This window comes from Eurosta solidaginis, chromosome 1, assembly GCF_040869045.1.
Source record: "Eurosta solidaginis isolate ZX-2024a chromosome 1, ASM4086904v1, whole genome shotgun sequence".
Classification (NCBI taxonomy): domain Eukaryota; kingdom Metazoa; phylum Arthropoda; class Insecta; order Diptera; family Tephritidae; genus Eurosta; species Eurosta solidaginis.
Window position 1 is genome coordinate 159,454,963 of NC_090319.1, and position 12,655 is coordinate 159,467,617.

General features: G+C 42.3%; 1 long non-coding RNA gene and 2 pseudogenes across 1 annotated transcript in view; 1 reads left to right on the top strand and 2 right to left on the bottom strand.

Moving 5' to 3' along the window:
- Window positions 1-12,655, top strand: part of LOC137236912 (uncharacterized) — a 429,807-nt gene that overhangs the window by 314,842 nt on the left and 102,310 nt on the right. The gene's annotated exons all lie outside the window — the stretch shown is intronic.
- Window positions 7,093-7,913, bottom strand: LOC137238682 (DNA-directed RNA polymerase II subunit RPB3 pseudogene; annotated as a pseudogene).
- Window positions 8,101-8,839, bottom strand: LOC137238683 (cyclin-Q-like; annotated as a pseudogene).

A 12,655-nucleotide genomic window follows, 5' to 3' on the forward strand; every position in this document is an offset into this window, starting at 1 on the left:
ATGCACCTGACCCAGAACACAGCATCCGACTACCTCCATGCGATACGGATGTATTCAAAGGTGACTACCTCTCCTGGCCAACGTTCCGTGACATGTTCACGGCAATATACATACGAAATAAGCGCCTCACCCCAGTTGAGAAGTTATTTCACCTCAACCAAAAAACGCAGGGTGAGGCAAGGGATATAGTTAAAAAATGCCCCCTTACAAACGATAGGTTTGACACAGCGTGGAAGAATTTAGGGGAAAGATATGAGAATAAACGAATTCTCGTCAATACCCAATTAAAAATATTATTCAATCTTGAAAGCGTAGAAAGTGAGTGTGGCACCGCGATTAAAACTTTTCAGCGGGAAATAAATAACTGCATCTCAGCTCTAAAAGCTCATTAAATTGAGATAGGCAATTGGAATGCGATATTCACATATCTATGCTCCACCAAACTACCCGAAAGCACGCTAGCTTTATGGGAACAGACCATAGACATATCGGACACACCATTGCCACCGCCACGAAGGCAAGGGACGAAATCCAAGCGGCATTACAATCAGCCGGCTTCTCCCTCAGGAAGTGGACTTCCAATTGCGACCAACTACTGCAAGGTATTCCCAGATCGCATTTATTAAACGAAAACTTTAGGGATCAGGTGGAATGCCCACTCTGACTATTTCTATTTTTCTGCGAAACTCATCGATAACCAAGTCGTGTTCACAACGAGAACAATATTATCTGCTATAGCAAAATTATTTGATCCACTAGATTGGCTAGGGCCATTTATTATTACCTCGAAAATCATTATGCAAGGTATTTGGCTGGAAGGCACGGGCTGGGACGAAGCCGTGTCTCCCGTGATATTAGATAGATGGCATGATTTTTTAGAAAGCTACAGACATATTGAAAGCATTCGTATACCACGTTGGGTACAGTTTTCCCCGGTAGCGAGCAGCGAACTACATGGCTTCTGCGATGCTTCCGAGAAAGCATACGCAGCCGCAATATACCTGAGGGTACAAGTTGATAATCATGTGTTCGTAAATCTGCTCTACGCAAAACCCCGTGTAGACCCGGTGAAGACTATATCTCTGCCCCGCCTTGAACTATGTGGTGCGGTCCTGCTAGCAGAAATAGTACAGTCAGTCGCGAAAAATCTTAATTTTAACAACCCTACAACCTATCTATGGATGGATTCGACAATCATCCTTGCATGGATTTGCAAGCCCCCATGCTCGTGGTCCACTTTCGTTGCCCATAGGGTGACAAAAATAATCGAAAAAGTAGGGAAAGAAAACTGGCTTCATGTCGACTCGGCATCAAGCCCGGCAGATCTCGCAAGTAGAGGTATACCCGCTGAAGATCTTATCAACAAAGCCCTGTGGTGGGAGGGCCCTTCTTGGCTTCATGAAGATAGCTCAAATTGGCCTACCCAAGAAACAGAATATACCACCACGTCAGAAGAAAAGCGGGTCCAGGTACACTCGTCAATAGTAGACACAGACTCTGATATCCTAACAAGATTTTCTGACCTCTCGAGAGCTTTGAAAGTACTATCCTACGTCTGGAGATTCTTTCAAAGAACTAACCCAAAAACAAGAGCCTTAGTTCAGGCGAATTCTTGCTCAATTTCGTCGAGCGAAATAAAAGCAACGACCCAACGTCTGATTGTTATCTACCAAAAGAGGCATTATGGGGAGGAGTATTCAGCTTTAAAATCTAAAAAACTCATAGGAGCAAAGAGCGAGGTACTACCACTGAACCCATTCTTAGATGAGAGGGGGGTTATGAGGGCAGGCGGCCGCCTCGAAGCTTCCGAAGATATCCCGTACAACGAGCGACACCCAGTCATTTTGCCGTATAATTGCCAGTAGTCACGTCTTATTGTAAAGTTTACCCATAGGATCTCTCTCCATGGGGAAAACCAACTTATGCTACGCCTCATCCGTACGCAGTATTGGATACCACGGGTCAAGAACATGATAAAATCGACAATCCACAATTGCAAGGTAGCTAAGCGTGGGGCAGTTGAGGGCGAGCAGTTTAATGTGAGTTATAAGGGAGTAATTTGATGTGCTTGTATGCGTATGAGTCGTTGCACAGTGGATGACGTACCCGACTCACACGTTTGGGGTTGCGGGTTCAAAGCCCACTGCAAGCATTTTTTTAAATTTATTATCTTTTTTTTTTTATTTTATAAATTACTATTTTAATGGACTGTGTGTTATTTTACTTTGTTTATGGTGTATTTAAAATACGGGACGATGCAAAGCATCGATTCATTGGGGCGAGCACTGGGGGCTCCAATGTATTGGCTGCGGGATGAGCCACCTTGTTTTGCTTTGAAAAACCCCTTGTATTTATTCATTGGCGGCGAGCACTGGGGGCTCTTAGGTTTCGCTCTAATGAGCCACCTCATCTTTTATTTGAAGAACCTCTTGTATTTATTCATTGGGGCGAGCACTGGGGGCTCTGAGGTTTCGCTGTAATGAGCCACCTCATCTTCTATTTGAAGAACCCCTTGTATTTATTCATTGGCGGCGAGCACTGGGGGCTCTTAGGTTTCGCTCTAATGAGCCACCTCATCTTTTATTTGAAGAACCTCTTGTATTTATTCATTGGGGCGAGCACTGGGGGCTCTTAGGTTTCGCTCTAATGAGCCACCTCATCTTCTGTTTGAAGAACCCTTAAAAAATGTGATATGGAGGCGAGCACTGGGCTCTGAGGTATTGGCACCCCATCTTCTACTCGAAGAACTTCCTTTTTAAATTAAAAACTAAAACTATGTCTTTAGAATATTTCACTAACAAGTTGAGAATTAAAAGCACACTCAATGGCTAATGAAACAAACGAAAGAAAAAAAGTCATAGTTTAAGTCGCTTAAACATGCTCCCCCCCTAGACGGCTTAGTCGTCTAGTTGTAATTCCATAGGAGCCGGTCATCCGGCTCGAAGGACCATAGCAAAGCGTGGGGCAGTTGAGGGCGAGCAGTTTATTGTGAGTTATAAGGGAGTAATTTGATGTGCTTGTATGCGTATGAGTCGTGGCACAGTGGATGACGTACCCGACTCACACGTTTGGGGTTGCGGGTTCAAAGCCCACTGCAAGCATTTTTTTAAATTTATTATCTTTTTTTTTATTTTTTTATTTTATAAATTACTATTTTAATAGACTGTGTGTTATTTTACTTTGTTTATGGTGTATTTAAAATACGGGACGATGCAAAGCATCGATTCATTGGGGCGAGCACTGGGGGCTCCAAGGTATTGGCTGCGGGATGAGCCACCTTGTTTTGCTTTGAAAAACCCCTTGTATTTATTCATTGGGGCGAGCACTGGGGGCTCTGAGGTTTCGCTCTAATGAGCCACCTCATCTTCTATTTGAAGAACCTCTTGTATTTATTCATTGGGGGCGAGCACTGGGGGCTCTGAGGTTTCGCTCTAATGAGCCACCTCATCTTCTATTTGAAAAACCTCTTGTATTTATTCATTGGGGACGAGCACTGGGGCTCTGAGGTTTCGCTCTAATGAGCCACCTCATCTTCTATTTGAAGAACCCTTAAAAAATGTAATATGGAGGCAAGCACTGGGCTCGGAGGTATTGGCACCCCATCTTCTACTCGAAGAACCTCTTGTATTTATTCATTGGGGGCGAGCACTGGGGGTTCTGAGGTTTCGCTCTAATGAGCCACCTCATCTTCTATTTGAAGAACCTCTTGTATTTATTCATTGGGGGCGAGCACTGGGGGCTCTGAGGTTTCGCTCTAATGAGCCACCTCATCTTCTATTTGAAGAACCCTTAAAAAATGTGATATGGAGGCGAGCACTGGGCTCTGAGGTATTGGCACCCCATCTTCTACTCGAAGAACCTCCTGTATTTATTCACTGGGGGCGAACACTGGGGGCTCTGAGGTTTCGCTCTAATGAGCCACCTCATCTTCTATTTGAAGAACCCTTAAAAAATGTGATATGGAGGCGAGCACTGGGCTCTGAGGTATTGGCACCCCATCTTCTACTCGAAGAACATCCTTTTTAAATTAAAAACTAAAACTATGTCTTTAGAATATTTCACTAACAAGTTGAGAATTACAAGCACACTCAATGGCTAATGAAACAAACGAAAGAAAAAAAGTCATAGTTTAAGTCGCTTAAACACAAGGAATCCAGGATTTACCGAAAACGTGTTCAAACCCAGCTAATGGGAATTTTACCCAAGGAGAGAACTACGTACTCACGGGCATTCACAAACACAGGAGTTGATTTTGCGGGACCCTTCTATATAAAGAACTTTCGAGGGCGAGTTTGTAGAGTGTCGAAGGGGTATGTGTGCTTGTTCGTTTGCTTTGCAATGAAAGCGATTCACTTGGAACCCACCTCCGACCTCAGCACCCAATCATTTTTAGCAGCATTTGCGAGGTTCGTATCGCGAAGAGGCTGCCCTAGTAAGATGTTTTCCGACAATGGCACGAATTTTGTCGGGGCTTCTACAGCACTTAAAGCGGAAATGGGGGAATTCCTACAAAATGCCCGCGATAACACCCTATCCAAGTATTCCCATCAATCCTTATCGTGGCACTTCATTCCCGCATCAGCTCCTCACATGGGGGGACTGTGGGAGGCGGGAGTGAAAAGTTTTAAAAGCCACTTCAGAAAAATCGCTTCAAGTTGCAAATTCACCTTTAAGGAGTTTGCGACTTTGCTATGCAGGATCGAACCCTGCCTCAACTCCCGACCATTGAGCTCTGCGTCGAACAATGCATCAGACCTGGAGCCACTAACCTCAGGTCACTTTCTGGTAGGGAGGACATCTCTTATCTCCACCAGAACCCGACGCCAGCGAAAACTCTGCCTCAATCATAAATCGATGGCAAAAGTTAAAATCCCTACATCAATCACTCCTTCTGCAAGAGGTGGAAATCAGAATACCTCTCTGAACTGCAGAAAAGAAACAAATGGAGATTTCCCAAAACGAACCTAAAAATCGGGGACTTGGTCGTAATCAAGGAGGACAATTTGTCTCCAAACGAATGGAGACTCGGACGGGTGGTCAAATTACATCCAGGACCTGACGATCACGTCAGAGTAGTCGATATTATGACAATGAAAGGCCAGATCACCCGACCCTTGGTAAAGCTCATCATCCTACCATACAATCGCGATGAGCCAGAAGAGTCTGCGGCGTCCAATTAAATATCCCCTCTATTGTCTTCCTGTTCACGAAAGACCACACCAATGAGTCTATGTCGTGAGCTACCCAACTTATAAATCTAGTGGAAGTTCGACCAATAACCATGCATGTTCAAATGAAAAAAAAGGCAACGTCGAGAAGAATTTTGGAACATGGACAAAAGAAGAAAATTAACTTGGAATACAAATCTGCTCAAGTAAGATAGAATTCAACCTACAAATGCCAGCAAATAAGCAGAGTGACTAATGGTCCCTCCCAATCACTCGGGCCCTATATTTATATTCCGGCAAAACATCAGCTTTAGAAAACTGTAGTCCGATGGAGCCAGTCAATCTCTTTGTGGGGAGGGAAATTAATAACCTCTGAAGAGTTTCGCTCAATGAAACCTTTCTTTTTTGCGTCACATATGAAGGAAAACTGGGAAGGTGACTCAGGTGAATAGAAAAAGCCGGAATCGCTGTAGGACGATGCCATGGAATTAGATATATAGTTATCGTCAGTATCGGAATTAGGAAGCCCCAACGAAATCGCCGATAGACCTAAGTACTTTGATGTATTTAAATTTAAATGACCTAAACCCACGTATATTATCGACAAAAGATATCCACAGTTACTCTATCTGGTAAATGCACAATGTGTTCATTACAAAATCCATTTTACTACAATAGCAGAATAAGTAGAACATAAGAACTATTTGACTTGCAAGAAAGCAATAGATTGTAATTGCGAAGTTTAAGAGAAACTGGAAAGAAAGAGACATTTACTTGCATGTTGTGATGATTTAAGGCAACTACAGTTTCACCGTGTGATTCCTTTTGAATCTTTCATTTCGAATCAACATTCATTTCAAGTATATATTGATTAAAATGAGTGGGAATGGTCCCCACATTCACACTCCATGGTGAATTATATTTTACCATTCAATAACACACACTTTAGATTGTGAGTATTTGAGCAATGCAGGAATGGAGATTTATAGTATGCAACCACAACATCAGAATTTTTTAAAAAAGAATGTTGAGAAAGTGCACACTCAATTGATTCAATCCTTTTACAGCTGTAAACAGAAACATTTTTAAATTTTCTTTTCATTTTTTTGGTAGTATCTTCAACAAAAAATAGAAATGAAGGAAATTTTGTATGCAAATGTTTTTATCAGCAACTCAGGACTTGAGTTACTTTGAAATCGTATGGCCCGCGTGCAGCTACAAAAAATCCTGAAACGCACGAATAAATCCAATCTACGAAAAGCTCCACCAGTGGCCCAATAATTCCCGTAATTTTTGGAACCAGACCAGGTTTAATTTGTATTTAAGTAGGATTAAGTAGATTGGGGTATGCCCTCACAGAAGTACAACATTATAAGGACAAATATGTGCGTGAGTCGGGGGACATTTCATTGTACAAATCTAATCAAAAGATCTTAACCTATGTTGAAATAAAATTGTAGGCGGACGCACTTGCATCCTAATTCACACTCACCCCCGTCTTGATGTGACGTGACACTCGTTATCGTGCTAAGGAACGCCTATTTTCATGACATGCCGGTGCTTGTAAATCTCAAAACAATTGCTGTCTGCATACCCTCGTACCGACGCACGGTTAGTTCCAATCTGTATAACATACAATCAGTCAGCAATACGTATTTAATTGAGAGTAATGTCAACTTACCATATATAATCTATCGAATAAAGGCACAGTCCAAATATCCGCCAGGTTGGCAAGCTGCTACAAAGCCGGTACTGTTATCAAGATTATGCATAAACTTTACTGCACATGTTAGTATGACTAAGAGGTCAGCGTTTGGAGCAATGTCACAAGGACTGGATTCTTGAAACACATCGATAGGCCATCACGTATGTCCCACTAAAGGCAGATCCTTACAAGATGTATATGTACCTATATCTGTATTCATTAATAGTGAAACTTTAATACAATTTGTACCGCAAGGGCACCATTTTGTGTCTCATAACTTACTGGTGGCTGTAATTGGACAATTTGTTCGTCAACACCTGTACTCCCATAATGACCATCCTTCCGGCTTGATCGCATCATCTGACTCCTCCTTGTAAAACATTTCATTCGGTGGTTGCTTCCCTGTTGTAAGGTGCCTCACATTAATCATCTTCCAATTCAGTATGTTCGCTTGTTGGCCATTCATCAGGTTTGGGACATAAAGCGTGGTGCACAGCATTATCGGGATCATGTTAAACACAAACGCCAGCTAATGGATTCCATTTGGTGGGTTCTGCGCCAACCCCTTGTTGCGTACGCTCTCCGCTTGAGTTCGTGACCACGACGCAGAGTAATTAAAACGATGTCGTAGAGCTAATATCAGGCTTCCATTTGTATTGAAGCGCATACTCGTCGGTACTGTTCCCATCCAATGTAAATTCGAAGCGGCATTCCCGACAGAAATCTAAACGAATACCATAGCACGTACATTGCAACCGCTCCACGACTTCGTCAGATATTAGAGGTATGAGTCCGATGCGATGTGCAAGAAATTCATCAGAGAATACAGGAGAAGTAGCTTCAAGCGATTGGCTACACGCAACTCGGTGTCTTATACAGTCAATTTTACCCTATCGTCAACTCGGTAATGTGTACAAACGGCTGGTTCGCATATGGAATTTTTATCAACTTTATGTAGTAGGAATTGCAAATTAATCAAAATTTCCAAAACCCGGAAGCAACCCAAAAGGTCGCACACACGTCCACTCGTACAGCCCCATGTGAGTCTCGACATGAGCCCGTAAATTAGTTACTTAAATAATTAGCTTCCATGGAATCGTAGTATATAAATTGAAATTGAATAACGTTGAATGATTGATGTTCTAATTATCGCAATAGTACAATTCTGTTTTACGACCGTTGCAAATAGTGAGTGTTCCATCACCTATGAATTACAAAATGTTTAATTTAGAGCAACTGTAGGAAAATTTCATTTTCTTACCTATAAGTCTCTATAACGTCCTCAATTATTGCCCAGTGGTTTTCTTTGGTCACATCGGTGACAAATGACGCATACCTTATCGATGCCTCGTATGATTCATCAGCTAAGGGCACCTGTACGACGTATGATTGCAGAGCAAGCGATAGACAGCATAGGGCAATAGTCGATGGTTTGTGATTTAAGATTTTTGCATTGTGATGAAATGATGCTGCCGACTTTGCAATCGGTACTGAAAACCAGACATTAAGGCCCAACCATGTTTGTAAGTATTTCATATAATAGAGGAACTACTTATGTGGCTGCTCGATATTTAAATCAAATTTTAAGGCAATAAGTCGCTCTGCTTGTACTACTGCATCACGTATGGACCAATAATATTCATCGCCCAATTCAAGCGGCTGCGAACCACGATTCACGAGTATGATATGTAACATTTATGACATCGCGTATTTTAACAGGATCGTCCTTGATTTGCCAGCCAAATACAAAGCAGAAGCAGCAATAAGATATTCGTCATAATCAGAGCGGGGAATTTTATTAAAGAAACGATGATATATTACAGTTGCACTTGCTGATGTTATCGAACAAGAAACGAGGCACTACACTGGGTTTTTCGATTTTGCGATAATGGGTGGGCTTCAATTTCTGTAGTTTATTTGCTTCAATGCGCTTTTGAACTGACATCACGTCTAATATATTTTTCATTATGCTGCGAATGTGTCTTCGTGATACGCTACAACTAGAATGTAAATCAAAGTAAAATATTGGTGACGGTTTCATTATCACCAAATCCCAATAAACTCACTACAGGTGGCAGTTCTGAGTAGGGCATTCCTAAAACGGCGAGGTGAAGTTAACGCTTTGGAGCACCATGCTCATCGGTTGGCACTTGGTGAAGCGGTCTTTCTCCGCACAGAAATAAATGGAATGGTTGCGGCTATGCTGTTATTTAACCTAAATAATCTAAGTATCCATGCTTTACAATCATCTTTCCATTTATTGTCGTATTTGTACGCGGCATCAATGCAGGTTTATCCTCAACCTTTCCTTTGATTTCATCATCATGTATTGCAGATATTTGGTCCTGAAAATATAAGAAAAATGAAGAAATAAGAAATTACAATAAAATTACTATACTTACCGCTGCTATGCCACCGTACAACCGCGTGGAATTTTTCACAATGACATTTCTCATTCAGGAAATGCCTTTAATAACTAAACAACAAGCAGTGATGCCAACACCCATGGCCGCAATTAATGAGCACTTGACTCACCCTGCACCATTTTAGGCCAAAAAGCCAAATGTGCCAAATATTATGGTAGGTCATTAATAGCAAATAAGACATTGCTATTCAATGAAATACCAATTACAAAGTATACCGAATCTTTTACCAACGTATGAGGAGCAAGAATAGTATTGTCACATACAAGGGAAGGGGCAATAACCGATCTAGCCACCAGTGTAATAACCCTGAAAAAACGCTCGCGTCAATCCACGCCATTTGACTAGTCATTTTACAGTCATAGGTTATATTCATAGTCACATTTGCATGGGCGTGGGTAAGTTTTGTGACCAAATTTTTTGTAGGGAATGTCCACACAATAATCCAGCAAAGTTTTGCACCTTGTTGGTGGAAGCCCAGGGTGGTTTATAGTAAACATTACCACAATTTATAGCAAGTTAATGCAATTTAAAATACATTAGGGGACACAAAGATAATCCCATATCTGGAACTTTGTTTCTAAATTGTGTATACCTAATTTTGTATACCTAAATTTGTATACCTGTTTCTAAATTTTGTATGCCTGAATTAATTTGTATACCTGGTTCCGAAAATTTTATAAGTCAAAATTTTGAGGTAATCTCGTCACTCAGCCACAGCCACCAGATATTTTTTTTGAAAAATAATCAATACATATGTAATATGACTTAATGAGTCTAATTGCAGGCATCATGACCCGCTACGGACAATTGCGCAAGGTATATGAAAAAAAGGCCAGCTATTTCAAGGTCCCATGCATCCGATCCGTCTATGCCCAGTCTACCGTTCAAAGACGCCTGAGGAACGGATGCGTGAAGCTCTTCTGGGCAATTATTGCGGCAATTGCCTCTCTATGGCGCATCGCACGGCTGGTTGCACAAGCAACGGGAGATGTCGGCGATGTGGTGAGAAACACCACACCACCCTTCACGTGGATGAGCATACCAAAGCCTCACGTGAGCCGTACAAGCCGTGGAGCGTACAGGTAGAGGAGGAAGAGCGCGAGCACCTTGAAGGGGCGTTATCACTATACGCCTCCGATATTGAGGCAGAGGAGATGGAACGAGAAACCACGGAGAGGGACACCTATTCTCAACCGGCCAGCATGGTCCAAGAGAGATCGGAACCACTGCCCTTCCGACTCTCCGATAGATCGGAACCACTGCCCTTCCGACTCTCCGATAGATCGGAACCACTGCCCTTCCGACTATCAGGGGGATCGGAACCACAGCTCTTCCGACCCCTGCTACAACATGAGCGCCAACAGTCGAACAAAACCCCTCACCGTCCCCGCCGACAACGACAACGCCCCCAGCTGGCCAACAACAACACAAATCGCCGTCACGAAGCCATCACGTCCAGCCTAGAAGCTGGAGGACGACTACACCTGGAGCGAGCATTGATCGACGTCTGTTCGCCATCCACTGTCATATCGGCCGACTTGGTCCGGGATCTGCGGCTGGACGAAACTCGACTGGGTAGCCAGACAGGCTGTGTGGTGTGTCTGCGGGGGAAGCACGGCGACAACAAACGCATTGCGACCCATGCCGTCGTCACATCACATTTCCACCGAGTGGCGCCTAGTCACAGCCTGGATCCAGCCATCGCGGCTATGTATACACACATCTGTCTCGCCGATCCTAAATTCTACGTCGCGTCGCCAGTACGCCTAGTTCTCGGGGCAGACGTCTATGCCGGCATTATGCTAAATCAAGTTCTGCCAGCGCCATTCGGCCCGCTCTTGGCGCAAAGCACGATATTCGGCTTCGTGCTCTCTGGAGTATCCAGAGGCTAAAGGGTCGCAGATAAATATCCAAAAAAAAAATTGAATTTTGAATTTGCCTTTAAATTATGAATTTTGTAATAAAGAATATGTTATACTTTGAACTCATGCGTACAGTCTGTCCATCCACAAATTTCTCATCTTTCTCCCTCTAGATATTGTCTATTCTAGCAGCAGGGTAAGGCGAGGTTGCGTACTGCAAGGGGGCCGGCATGTTTAGGCCAACAGGCTAACCCCAAAGGAAAATCAAGGGCCGGCCACCCTAATGCAATTTAATACAGAACCGCTTATTTATTACGGCCGTTAGCACATATACTAAAAGCAAATTGACGTTTCGTTAAGTTACCCCGCCAAAGGCCTGTTAGTTTTGGGGGGTAAACGGAACGCGTGGAATGGAACTCGGTCACTTGGATTGAAGCAGCCACAGTATACGCACGCGCGAACGTCTTGAAGCCGTAAGTTTAAAAACTACATAAAACGTCACACAGCCAGAACGCAGATTCCCTGAATATATTAAAGGTAATATTGTAGCAACTGCATTCTTGCTCCTTTAAAGTCTCTTTCTGTTATTTTCCACTGCATATTTTGTGAAATAAAGTCTATTGCAATTTTAATATTAATCACTGCCTTTCTTTCCTAACCTCCATCGAGAGAAACTAGTCTGGAATCCGCCAGCTCATGTTTTCAGTACCGACACATCAACGTCTATTGGTTCTGAACGATTTTGGTTGATTGCGTTTGTTGAGGTTATCTTCACTGGATGCCATGGGTCATTATCGTTTTGTTAATAAGTAATGTTAACTTCTGATTAACTTCATTGTAAAACTCACCTAAAGTCCTAGAACCTTGTCTTATGATATCATCTCTTGCTATGTAATATGGTAGGGTCCCTTGTCTTCATATGCAAAGTCCAGTCATTTCAAAATGGCATCACAATTAAGGACAGTGCCATGGTTTGTCAAAATATCGTTTGCATCCTCCGTTATTTTATTTCGCAAGATGGTAAAGGCTGCAAAATATTTCTTACTACCTCTAGTATATAAAGACATAGAATTATTAGCGGCTTCACGCCAACGAACATAATTATTAATTTTTCCTTTAAATTCGGGAAGGGATTTAATTACATCTAAATTTTCCTGTATGGTTGAGTCAAAACGCTCAACCGAATATTCCGTTACATCGTTAAAAGAGAACTTAGAATAAAAAAGTATAAATAGTAAATATTCTGTGTTAATTTTATTTTCAGCTTTTAGTCCAAAAATCATTTAGTTGATGTGGCAAAAAAGTTGTTTGATGTAATCCATCAATAATGATTCATGAATGAGACGTCATTAAATCAAATTAATCAAATGTGTTAGTGGATTTTGTATAGGGGGCCAGTAAATTGTTTAGTCTCGGGCCCCGATTTTCTCTCTACGGCCCTGTTCTTCTTAATAGCTAAAACATTTCTGTTGTTGTATATTCCCGCCCGTATGT